This window comes from Lytechinus variegatus, chromosome 7, assembly GCF_018143015.1.
Source record: "Lytechinus variegatus isolate NC3 chromosome 7, Lvar_3.0, whole genome shotgun sequence".
In the NCBI taxonomy this organism is placed as follows: domain Eukaryota; kingdom Metazoa; phylum Echinodermata; class Echinoidea; order Temnopleuroida; family Toxopneustidae; genus Lytechinus; species Lytechinus variegatus.
This window is the reverse complement of record NC_054746.1, coordinates 43975239-43988938: the sequence shown is the minus strand read 5'-3', so window position 1 is coordinate 43988938 and position 13700 is coordinate 43975239. Positions and strand designations below refer to the sequence as shown.

The window sequence follows — 13700 nt, the reverse complement described above, 5'->3', positions numbered from 1 at the left end:
GGCACTAGAGTGAAGAAGTGGTCGTTATCTATGGGGCGCCAAGTGTCCGCCAGTATATTCTGTGCAATTCAAGCAATTCCGTACACAAAATGTGTTTTTATTCAGACGAAAATCTTTTCGTCATGACGCTGTTTTATTTCGTACACGAAATTTATTTTGTGTCACACAAAATTAATTTTGTCTCAACGAAAAAAATTTCGTCTAGACGAAATTTAATTGCGTCCACAAACTTTTTTTGGCGTGCCATACTCCGTCCAATTCACGCCATTCCGTACACAAAAGTTTTTTTGTTTATATGAAAATGATTTCGTCATGATGCAATTTTATTTCGTATACGAAATTATTCTTGTCACACAAAATAAATTTTCGTCGAGACAAAATGTAATTTCGTCCACAAAATTTATTTCGTACACACGAAATGAATTTTGATCTAACGAAATGGCACCCCAAGTGTTCAAAGGAAAATTCTGTAGGAAAATTTGTGTTTCACTCCAACGAAATTCATTTCGTCATGATGCAGTGTGATTTCGTATACGAAATTTATTTTGTGTCACACTTATAATCAATTTCGTCGAGACGAAATAAAATTGCGTCCTCAAAATTCATTTCGTTGCGATGCGAATATCTATTCCGTCGATGAAATGATTTTGTGTCACATCACAAAAAATTCTGTCGACGAAATGATTTTGTGTCACATCACAAAAAATTCCGTCCATGTAAAATAATTCTGTCTCCTCTTTCTGGCAGGGTATATGAGATCGTCGCTGATTGGCTGCACCTTGCTCAAGCCGATCTTCGATCGATCGATATCCTGCCGCGGGACGGTCACACTCACAGGTCGGCATGTTGGTGAACCTTTCCTGTTTAGCTTAGATTTCACGTTATCATGGTTATTCATGCCAACAAGAGCTGCAAACAACTTCTCTAATTAGTAGAATGTGGACGGACATTGCATTCGTAAGTTCAGCTATGTTTGAATTACGTTGAAAACAAAATGGGAAATCGTAGTGGTTGCCATACCTGCTACTTTCATTTGCAAGAAGCTGTGTACTGTAAAAATTATAGTCCCATGTATTCAAGTTTGTGTACTGTAGTCAGACAAAGGGGGGGGGGGGATTGGTCTTTTCTGCACACCTAAAATGGTGAGGAATTATACAGGCTGAAGATATTTTGGCCTAGAACTTAGCAAATAATGTAAAATTCATACAGAGCAAAATGCTGAAAATTTCATTGAAATCAGATGACAAATATATATTTTTTTAATTTGAAATAACAAATTTATTCAACAGTTTGGGCATGTTGGGCGGGCTTGGCCGCAACTTGGCGCAAGTTTACCCAGCCTCACCTCGTACCCCGGGGCCGGGGCACTTGAACAAAAAAGTGGTGGGGGTGTGCCGCAGGAGAGACAAAAACGGGGGGCTTGGAGCGGGAGTATTGTAAAAAGGAGGGTCCTCGGAACGGGGTTTGGAACTAAAATTTTGTGAAATGGGGGTCCTTGGAAGTTGGAACGGATCGATCGCCAGCGTGTGAGTACGTGCGTATGCATCCCTATGGAACGGGCATCCGTGATGCAGCTAGCGCAGCCTCCGCCGGGTGCGCTCGCTCAGAGACGATGGTCGGACAGCGCTCTGTGGCCGCTTTTCACCAAAATTGCAGCAGATCAATGCGACCGGAATGGCGTAACGAAAAATATGCGAAGCTTTGGAGCGAATTTCTTCTTTTTTCTAGATAAGAACAAAATGCTTTGCCTTGGAGCAGCTTTCTTTGCCTTGGCTTGGAACGGAAATTTGGGTGTAAAAATGGGGGTCCCCTCCGCGGCACATACCCACTATGCATTATATACTGAGTGCCCCCCCCCCCCGGGCCTCGTACTAGTGTGAGTGCCCTAGCCTAGGCTACTCCACTTACACGTATTGCGATGTTTCAGTCTTGATTCAGGCCCTCTTCAAATTCAGCTCCTCTGTAATTATGCTCTCGCAGACAAAGTCCGGAGGGGGCATTAAGCGTTCCACCTGTCCATTGATTTGCCTGCCTCCCCCCCCCCACCCCCACTTGGTTTCAGTGCAATAAATTGAAATATATTTGATTTTTTTTTTTTTAAATTTAGGTGTGTTGGTAGATGACACTCTAGGCACCGTGCCTATTAATTCCTGTGTTAAAAAAGTGAGTGCACGCGAATTAAAAGTTGGACTTAAATTACTAGATTTTAACATGGAACTCCATTAAGAAAACTATTTTTAATTAGTCCCTAGATACTACTTCTTTTCTTGGGGTATTGAAGCCTATTCGTCCAGAACTTGCTCAACTTTTGCGACTAGCCTTGTCGCCATAGGGTTGTACACATCCTCATTTAATACTGATTGTCACGTGACACGGCAATGTGTGTGTGTGTGTGTCGTTAGGCTGTTTGGCCTGTATTCAAGGCGTTCTATCCTTTATGATTTTATATTGAAGCAGAATACATCAGGTATAGGCCCATGTCAAGTCAAATCGATACAGGGATCGAGGAGGGGGTGGGGTAGAGCAAAAAATTCCCAGTCACATGGTATGAAAATGATATTTTTTAATGATTGTTCATGCATTAGGGCAAACCCCTGTGTGGCAGGAGCATGATGAGTAAAAAAAATGAAATAGTAGAAAGAAAGAGGCCGAAACATATGGCACGTGGGAATAAAGTTGCTTTATATGTTCCAAGCGAATGAAGCAAGCGAGAAAAAACCTTTCGTGCAAATCTAAATTTGAGACAGATATCTTACCTTACACTTTTCCTAATTTTGGTTTCTTTAATTCCCTTCATTTTTTTATATCTTGGTTGTACGTAGAACATTCGGGGGGCATGCACTGGGCATAACCCTGGCTTGTGTACCCCAGTGCTAAATCAGCAGGTGGGTTTTGATATCTCTGGATCTTTAGCAATTTTAAAACTTTTTATGTAATGGATGAGAAAATCCCTGCAATCTGATTGGTTGAGAGCAATGCAAAAATTTTACTGGGCTGCATGAACGATATCCCGATAATCAAAACGCAACGATATCCACTGTAAACAAGCAATCGTCCGAAAAGGTCATTGTGATGTCATCGCGCATGTACTGTTACCGTCACTTGTTTACGTCAAAATTTGAATTTCGATCAAAGCAGAATGAATCAAAGGATGCAAAATGATCTGTAAGTACAAATACGGTACCGTAATTGTCATTGGGATTAAAACTGCCCACATACTCGTTAGTTGAGAAGTCCAGACATACATGTACGATCTAACGTTAGATCTATACTGCCCTGGGCTGGCTGTGCACAGCGAAATATCCACTGCAGGCCCAGGCAGGCGCTGGCCCCCGGCGCGGCCCGCATACACACACACAGCTACATGTATTGGAGGTCGGAGGCTGCCTCAACTGCTCAAGATATAGTCAATGCAAAGCTGTATCTGGCATTTTGGGTATAACAATATCTTTGTGGCAACATTATCCAGTTAAGCCCATATTTATGTTGTCCAGGGTTATCAAAGTGTCTGCGCTCTGCATTAGATTTTGGAATTTTCATGCATCGATCCGGTAAATAAATCATGCGTCCAGTAAATAAATCATGCGTCCGGTAAAAAAAATCATGTGTCCGGTAAATTAAATTTACCGGACGCATGAAATTATCATGCATCCAGTAAATCATTAATTTTTGTGGTTTATTAAAAAAAAAATTCCATTCTATAAAACAGATGATGCATGGGTTTCTTTCGTGGGTCAGTGGAACTGTGTGCATGTGGTTACCTTGTACACAGAGTTCCTACTGACCCACTCTAACGCATCATTTGTATATAGATGGCTACTATTTTTTATTAAATCGCGAGTGTAGACCTAAATGTAATTATAGAAAAACATTTCGTTAAGGTTTTTATTTTTTTGACCCCCCCCCATAAAAGAAGGAAAAACAATTATAAATGAAGTTATAATAGGCCTATACACCCCTTTAATGATTTCGCTTTTTCTTCTCTCTTTTCCCCTCCTTTTTTTGGGGGGGACCTTTTCGTTTATTTCCCAGTCTTCCCTTTCTCCCCCCCCCTCTCTCTTTCTTTCCTTTTCTCTTATCTGGATTTTTTTTCCGGTGAAATCCACTAGGGATCAAGGGCCAGCCTGCATGCCCCTGCAGCGGTTTACGCCTCTGCCGTGGTATACGCATGATCTTAACCCTAAAAAGACTGAATCAGCCCCCCCCCTCGACATTTTTCGTGATAAATCTGCCGCGCAAATCTTTTTGACCGCGTTGCTCGCTGACTTTTTACTTTCAAGTCTCGCACAACTTTTGAGACCAAAATTGTGACCCCCGGGTACACACTTTCGAAATTACGCAACATTTCGTTCGTGCATGCAGACCCAAAATTACTCAAAAACATGAATTTGTGTACAAATCCAATACAAATAGTGTTTTTAGCCAAAATTCATAAATGTATTATTATTTTTCCTTTTACTGCTTAAAATCAATTTATTTTATCTTTTTCATGGTCAAAATAAAGTCCCTGACAATTTCCATTGAAAAAACAATGAAAAACAAAGTCGAAAAACAATGAAATACATAAGAAATTTAGAAAACAATAGAATACATAAGAAAATAAACATGATGTTGAAATTTTTTAAAAATAAATTTGATCAGATGCCTATCTAGAGTAGGTGAAACAAAAATTAGCATTTCAGGGGCATTATTTTATTAATTAGAGCAAACTAATGATTTTACGCAAAAATTAGCATAATTAATGAAACATGAGATTTTTTGCATAATTTGATGTGATAATTTGGTAGATTTTGCCATGGGTAATGTGTGCCAATTTTCGTCGCGATCGCGCAATCGACGTCCGAGATCATAAGGGGGCGCTGAATCAGCCCCCCTCCCCAGTCTTCTTAGGCATCGAAATAGCCCAGTCTATTTAGGGTTAATCATGATTAAAACTAGAGGTAAATCCAAGATTTTCCAAAGTAGGGGGGGGGTGGGGTGAATTTTCTCAAGTACAATTAGACAACTCCCAAAAAAGGTTCTCACTTAAAAAAAACCGGTCATTTTGTCTCACGTAAAGTGATGGTCACTAAAAATGAAAGTCATTTCGTTCGCGTGATATTCGGCAAGCTCCCCCCAAAAAAATAAATAAGAAAAGGGAAAGTCATTTTGTCCATGTTATATTTGGCAACCCCCCCCAAAAAAAATTAAAATTAAAAAAAAGGTTTTAACTGTAATAATGATCGAAGGTAATTTTGTCTTGCGTAAAATTTGACAAATGAAAAATAAGATTGTCACTAAAAAAATGAATGTAATTTTGACCCACATAAAATTTGGCAAGCCCCCCCCCAAAAAAAAAATGAAAAGGTTTTAACAAGCAAAAAAAAGGCTAAAAAGAGAAAGAAGAGACAAGAATATGAACGAAATATATCCCCATTACAAATAATGCTGTGATCATCATGAGGGAGGGGTCGCATAACTAATATAATTCCAAAATATTTACTATAAATCTCAATAGGGGGATCATGTAGAAATGCTCACCAACAGTGAGCATTAATATAATCCATTTTAATTTCAACTAATTTTATAAAGTATTAAATGTCTTCCCACCAAATGAAAGTCATATCGCATAACTCCAATTTGTATTAAGGCGTACATTTACCAAAGTCTTGGGTTTGAAATCAGATTCAGAACAGCATTGTCCAACCGGCAACCCATATTTTGGGTAATGTCGCCTATGAGGTCCAAACATTAACATTAATCATTGGTACTAGGAGTGTGTATTTTGAGTTTTTGACAGACGTATATCAATCAGGTTTGATTATTTACGTCTGGGACCGACCTTTAATGTCACAATCCGAAAGACGTGATCAGGGCTCGAACCTCTGCATCAATGTGTAACTTCCCCACAGCTTGGAGTGGGTGACACCATAGGAGTGGATGACACCATAGTAATAATAATAATAATATTCCACATATTTATATAGCGCTTAATGCATCGGAACGACGTCTCTAAGAGACTAAGCGCTTTCCAGACTCAGTATTACCACGGTCATCAGAACCTTGTATGCCTGCGTACAATGTATGCACCTTCTCCACTCCCTGGGGAGCACTCCAACAAGAGTTCCAAGACTCAATTGCTAGGCATACTACATTATACATAGGCTTTCACATCCTACCAGGTACCCATTTAACACCTGGTGGAGAGTGGCAAAGTGGATTAACGCCTTGCCAAAGGACGCTAGTCCATGGCGGGATTCGAACACACGACCCTCTGATAGTACAGGCCAAGTTTGAATTTGGAGTCGGCAGGTCAAAACACATTAAATATGCAATTTAGTTTCCGCATGATAATGTCTTTTTTATGAGTTATGAAATATTCTACTTATTTGAACAAATTTGGGTGTGTAGGTAGATGATACCAATACAGGCTAAGTTCGAATTCGGAATATGCTGGTCAAAGATCACAGCTCATTAAATATGCGAGTTGGATTCCTCACGATATCTTATCAAAAGTCATCAGATTTTTTAAAATTTGGGTGTGTTGGTAGATGATGATGCACAGCATTTATATAGTGCCATATATCTGTTAAAGACATTCCAAGGCGTATTGGAGGAGCCAGCCAATCTGGGTCGCCTACAAGGGTGCGCACACAGAACTGTGACCCGCAGGTATCTCCTCCCAATTACTGGTTGGGGGTATCCGGGTGGACCACTATACTGGGTCATTAAATATGCGAGTTGGTTTCTTATAAAATAACATCAATATGAAATAATCACGTAGGCCTTATATAAAAAGTGCAAAGGCAAGCAATTTTTTTTCTTACTTTTTTTGGAACTTTTATATATGTATTTAGGATGTATTTTGTCCTGAAAATTTAACATTCTAGGCACCGTTTGTGATCCTGAACAAGATGTGTGTGTTCTAGATAATTACTGAGAATGCCAAGCACGAACATAATTTTTAATAAGTGTTCTAGCATGATCCTGTTAAGGACTGTTTAACCATGAGGATGGTACATATTTCAATAATGGGAATGCGAAGCACGAGCTGAAAATTGTTGACATTCCGACCTAAAAAAAATGGTCATTTGTTCTATGCACTAGATCATAAAATGATAGGTACGTAACTAAATAATTGATGCGAGTGCAAATTGGGAATTTGAGTGTGGCAAACTGATTCTGTTTGGTTCTGCTTGCGTAGACTGGGGCCCGTTTCTCAACACCGTTAAGTCTTCTAACTTCTTAACTAAATTGGAAATAGTTAGCTACCTGTTAGCGAACTGTTTCACGAATCCCTCTTTGCCAAGATCGGGGACAACTTGACCAAATAGTTATGACATCTCCAGACCTGTCATAACTTCTTTCTTAACCCTATCTAGGCCGGGGGGGGGGGGCCTCGGAGGCCCCCCCCTCAACAAATCGCGCAATATTTTCGCCGCGCGAATTTTTTTGACCACGCCACTCGCTGACTTTTTACTTTCAAGTCTTGCGCAACTTTTGAGACCAACTTTGCGTCACCCGGGTACTTGGTTCCGAAATTACGCAACATTATGTAAGTGCATGTCAGACCGAAAATTGCTCAAAAACGTGATTTCGTGTACAAAGTCAATGCAAATTGTGTTTTCAACCAAAATTCATAAATGTATGATTATTTTTAGTTTTGCTGGTCTAAATGTATTTATTTTATGCTTTTTATGATCACAGAAGAGTCCCCAACAAATTTCATTGAAAAAACAATGAAAAACAAAAGGTCAAAAAACAAGGAAATACATAAGAAATTGCAAAAAACAATAAAATACATAAGAAAATGATTTGATATCGCAATTTTTTTCATGTACACTTGCTAAGAACACCACAAAGAGTTTCTATACCAAAAATTAGTACATTTGGAGCTTTATTTAGGGAGTTAGAGGAAAAAGTATGATTTCGCATACTAATTACGCATAAATTAGCATAATCACTTAATAGCGACTCGCACAAAAAAAATTACTATACAATCTTGGAGATTATGTCCCAGGCAACCAGCATGCCAATTTTCGGCTCGATCGCGCGGTCGACAGTCGAGATCTTAGGGGGGGGCCTAGGCCCCCCCCGGCCATATGAACTCCCAAAATACCCCGGCCTAGATAGGGTTAAGGGTCAAGTCCACCTCAGAAAAAATGTTGATTTGAATCAATGGAGAAAGACCAGACAAGCACAATGCTGAAAATTTCATCAAAATCGGATGTAAAATAATAAATTAATGACATTTCAAAGTTTCGCTTATTTTGAACAAAATAGTTATATTAACGAGCCAGTTACATTCAAATGAGAGAGTCGATGATGTCACTATTTCTTTTGTTTTTTTATTGTTTGAATTATACAATATTTCATTTTTTACAAATTTGACAATTAGGACCTCCTTGCCTGAAGCACAAAATGTTAAAATAATGTAATTCCACGTGTTCAGGGAGGAATGACACTTCATTTCACATGACAATGACGAGAAATGAAAATAATTCATATTTCATATAATAGATTACAAAAGAAATAGTGAGTGATGTCATCAGTTTCTCATTTGCATATCGACCGAGATGTGCATAACTGTTTTGTGAAATGAAGCGAAACTTTAGAATGCCATAACTTTCTTATTTTACATGCAATTTTGATGAAATTTTCAGTGTTATGGTTGTTGAATTTTTCTCTTTTTATTCAAATAAAGTTTTTGTTGGAGTGGACTTGTCCTTTATGTAGTGATATCATGTGGATAGACTGTGACATTCAAATGAGCCTCGAAATTTGAAAATTTTATTACGTAATAATTTAAAGAAAAATGAATTATATAGCAAACAAGTGGGATAAATCATTCAATAGTAATTGTAATGCACAGAAATTATAACAAGTGTTAATTTAAGGTAGTAAAATAATTGAATTGACAAAGATTCTACCACTTCAGGTCATCCATAATTGGACTCGTTTTCAGACCCTTATCAAAATTTTAATAAATTCTTCCTCTAATATACGCATAGCATTCATAAAATTGTGCGTTTAGGTATCTAAAGAGTTTAACAATCCATGATAATATATTTTTTGATGATGTTTGGAATCCTGAAAATCTGTTTGATTATCATCATGTTAAAGGCAAAAAGAAGCTGCTGAAAACTGCTTATCTAAAAAAAAAAAGAGCCAATGGAGTAAATTAGAGAGTCAAAAGGGGGCCTAAGCTTTCGATCCTAGCAGAATCTTCGTCGGAGGCAAAATGACAAACATATAAAGTGGAACAACCATGATATAGACCACAAACATCCAACAGCAACACTAGAAACCATCATGTTAGGAAGAAAGCCTTATGGTTTACTTACGTAAACTATTCAAATTTTATATCTTGGGATAAATATCTCAATGTCCACTTACATGTGATTTTTTTTATCATGATATGAATTAGTGTTAATTTCATTTCCTCAGAAATTTAATGCCCATGTCTGCATGTTTAAGTACTTTTTAAGCATATTTTGCCTCTATTTTTTGCAACTTTTGGAAAATTTGCTATTTTGTGACTAAGGCTACGTCTGGTACACTGTATGTACTTTCCACCAATAGTATCAATATGATATTAATGGATTCTAGTTAATCCTTTTGGGTAATTTTGGAACTAATTCTGTGTTTGGTAGATAAATAGGACTAACTTGTCCAGGTGTTGAGAAACGGGCCCCTGCTGATGAGTAGGCCTAGAGTTTTTATGCCCCTGCAGATGAAGCCCGGAGGGGGCATTAAGTGTTGCCCCTGTCAGCCCCCCCCCTTGGTTTCCGCGCAATAACTTGAAAAACATTCAATGGATTTAAAAAAATTTGGTGTGTAGGTAGATGTCACCAAAATACAGGCTAAGTTCACAGCTCATTATGCAAGTTGGTTCAAAATTTATTTTTTTGATTATATTTATATGCGTATTGATTTCTGCATGATATTAAGTTCAATCATATTGAATGGATTTCTGGCCCGGGTTGGCACGTTTTAACCAGTGTGTTTTAAAACACATTTTTTTTACTTGTGTGTTATAAATAAATCCTCTTTCTCTTCCCCCCTTTACTCTTTCTTGATTGCTTTGTCATGTTCCTCTTCTCCCTGTTCAATCTTGCACAGCAATCAATATTAAGAATATCATTTTAACAAACAAATCTATGTGATTAGCTCACTTTTATCTACAATAAATTCGTAAACATGGCAGGGCCACACAACATTCAAGACTATTTTTGGAATGCATGCATGGTTACGCAGTTATGATATACACAAGTGCATATTATCAGATCCCGAATTGCTTAAAAACTTGATTTCATGTACAACTCAATGTGAGTCATTGCCAAAATTTGTATCTGTATCATTATTTTCAGAAATTGCTGAAAATTTCTATTAGTAATAAATTTGAAAATCTGTACATAAGAAAAATGAAAAAGTAAAAAAAAAAACATTACCAGTAACCTACATAGACTGGGCTATTTCATTTCCTAAGAAGACTGGGGGGGGGGGCTTTATGATCTGGGCAGTCAATCATGGGATCACAGCGATGATTGGCAAACGCATTACCCATGGTATATTCTAAAAAACTATAATCAAATTTTGCCTAAATCTCATTGCTAATTTACGCGTAAAATCAAAAGTTTGCTCTAATTAACTAAATAATGCCCCTGAAATGATCACTTTTGGTTCACAGACTCAATATATTTCAACATCACACTTATTTTCTTATGTGTTTATTGTTGTTTCAATGGAAATAGTCGGGGACCATATTTGACCGTAAAAAAGTTGAAATTAATTGATTTTAATCAGTAAAAGGAAATATAATGGCACATTTATGAATTATGGCTAAAAACACTATTTCCATAGATTTGTACGCAAATTCACATTTTTCCAGCAACTTTTGGTCTGCATGCACTTCCAAAATGTTGTGTAATTTCGAAAGCACATACCAGGGGGTCGCAATTTTGGTCTCAAAAGTTGCGCGAGACTCGAAAAAGTGAGTGAGTGATGCTGTAAGTCTGTGAGTGATGCGGTAAAAAAAATTGTGCAGTGGATTTATTGCAAAATATGACAAGGGGGTAAATCAGCCCCCAGTCTCATAAGGGTTAAAAACATTATATAGGCCTACTGATTGTTTTTAATATACATTTGATCAGAATTCCTGAATTAAAAAAATAAGTAGTTCAAGGGCTATATTTATAGGTTTGAATTGAATTTGTATTTTATGCCCTAAAATTGGTATAATTGATTCAAATGAAATAAAGCATATTGATTTACCCGAAATGAAATTAAGCTTTGAAACCCAATGTATATCAATTTTTCCATTGTGCAAATTCTCCTCGCCCCCCCCTCGATTGACAAGACTCAGGACACCTAGGGACAACACGTATATAATCATGTATTAGGAATGAAATGTCATATTACTTATAAAGTGTTTTTTTTTGTAGGCATTCAATTTCCATGATTTAGTAATTTGGGGGGAAATATCAACTTTTCTGTTCAAAATTCATAAACAAAATTGTGGTAATCTCTTATTAAAACATCAAGAACTGAAATCTTATTTTATTTAGTGTATAGTTTAATTGATTTACAGAAAATTGCATCATAAAACAATAAAAAAACATTTTGTACTACAATTCTGCGGGGGCATCTGTTTCCTTTGGACACGTCAAACTTTCTTAATTATGTGTAATTGATTCTATGACATGTGTTTACATTTGCTGCAGATTCCCATTCAGCCATTGGACTGAACCGGTACCAAGACCGGAACTGTAACACAGTAAGGATGGTCAATATGAAGCGAGCTTCATTGAATTCCTCCAAGAGCTCTGTACTCTGTTCTGATCATTTTGAAGATGCTTGCTTTGACCTGGGCAGACGATACGTCTTAAACAGGATGCTGTCCCAACCATATTTGATTTCCCGCCTCGTCTTCAGAAGGTACAGTGGATCTATATCATACATGCGTTCTAAAGAAATATATATTCTGTTTTATCTACCTTTGTTTTGATAGAACATTGCTTTAATTATTCAATTTTCAGTAGCAAAATAGAGATGAAAATTATCCTAATCAGGAGGATAACCATGGACCGGGGCCTATACTGTGTATTTACAGTAAACTACTAAATAAATATATTTTTTAAAATTTGGTTTAACTCATAATCCTGGGCTACTTTGAGATTGCATAGCCCAGGGAGGGGGAGGTGGGCTTTTTTGGTCCCCCTCTTCAGATCTTGCCTCTGATCAAAACGAAAACCAATGCACACATCAACATCAATGTAATCTGCAAGCATGGAACTAAAGGTTACAGAATTCATTAAAATTTATTGTTAATAAATTAGTAATGCTAATTTATGCGTAATAGAGAATTCTTTGTTTTAAAGGTTAATCTCTAAAGAATTCCCGAAATTCTATGATTTCTAACAAAGTTGCTCAAAAATAAATGGTAAATGACATTTCTAATCTTATGTATTTTATTGTTTCTATAATTCCATATGTATTTCTTTGTTTTGGGGCCTTATGTATTTTATAGTTTTTTTAATGGGATCTGTTCATGGCACTATTCTGATTATAAAAAGCAAAGATTTGATTATTTTCAACCAATAAGTGCAAGAATAATGATAAATTTGTCAATTATGACTGAAAATAGAATTTCCATTGGATTAAATGTGTATACAAAATAATATTTTTGAGCAATTTTTGGTCCGACATAAACTCATAAAATGTTGCGTAACTGAATATCCGGGTGTCTCAAAAGCTCTGCAGAATTGACCAAAAAGTAATCATGGTACCTCATTTCTCATTGTGGACTTATCATGAAAAATGTGGATGGGGAGGGGAGCTTATTAAGCCCCCCCCCCCCCCGGGGCTAGATAGGGTTTATATATCATCATGTATATTTTTAAAAAAATTATCTTGTTGCAAGTCACTGCAAAAGGTTTGATTTCTAAACGAATATTGTTCTTCATGGATAATCGAATATTTGATTGAAAAATTATCTTTGAATAGTTATCTTTTCATTCTTGTATCTGTTTTTGTTCAATATTCTTTTTTCTTATTTTTTTATTAATTCGTCTCCTACAGAATTCACCCAAACCAAGGTATTTCCCAAAAGACTTTTCGATTCAGCAAACAACCTCCCAGATACTGCAAAGACACCAGTGCCAAAGTCTTCAGCACCTTAATTTCTCGAAGACCACTCCTACTGAATACCAGAAAGTCCAAGAGGGGTAAAGTGGAAGTCAACAACAATAATGGACTGTATTAAAACTTGAAGAGGCTGAAAACCACACAGAAGTCCTACCTTATACATTACTTGCTTTTAAGTTTGGACAAACATTGATTTGCACAACTTTACAACAAAAAATTTACGCTGTGTGGATTCTGATTATTTAAAATAGCTCAATGAAAACGTTTATCACTGGGCATGTAACAAAAATGAATTCATTGAATTTGAAGATGTCTTACAGTATATTCATTCTGATTTGAATGTCAGAAGAGAAAAAAGTTTGTGAAAAGTAGGAATGACGGCAAGCTGACAGAAGAATAGAATACATGTAGGATAGAACAAGGCCACAGTTATAAATGAGCTGTTGGATAGAGACAAAAAGATGAATTAAGAATGGGGGTGATAGAGAAATAGAGACAGGAATTGGGGAGCCTGTGATGAATGCCTGAGAAAGTAAAAATTACCATATTTTATTTTTTTAAGGATTTGAACAGTC

General features: G+C 36.9%; 1 long non-coding RNA gene across 2 annotated transcripts; it reads left to right on the top strand.

Annotated features, from left to right (window-relative positions):
• The first annotated feature begins 809 nt into the window (after positions 1-809).
• LOC121419402 lies at positions 810-13700 on the top strand. 2 transcript variants are annotated; one of them, XR_005970591.1, is made up of 3 exons: positions 810-957; positions 11703-11916; positions 13060-13700. It is a non-coding gene; the product is annotated as an uncharacterized LOC121419402 (long non-coding RNA). The 2 variants fall into 2 exon arrangements; XR_005970592.1 differs by lacking the exon at positions 810-957 and adding an exon at positions 2546-3165.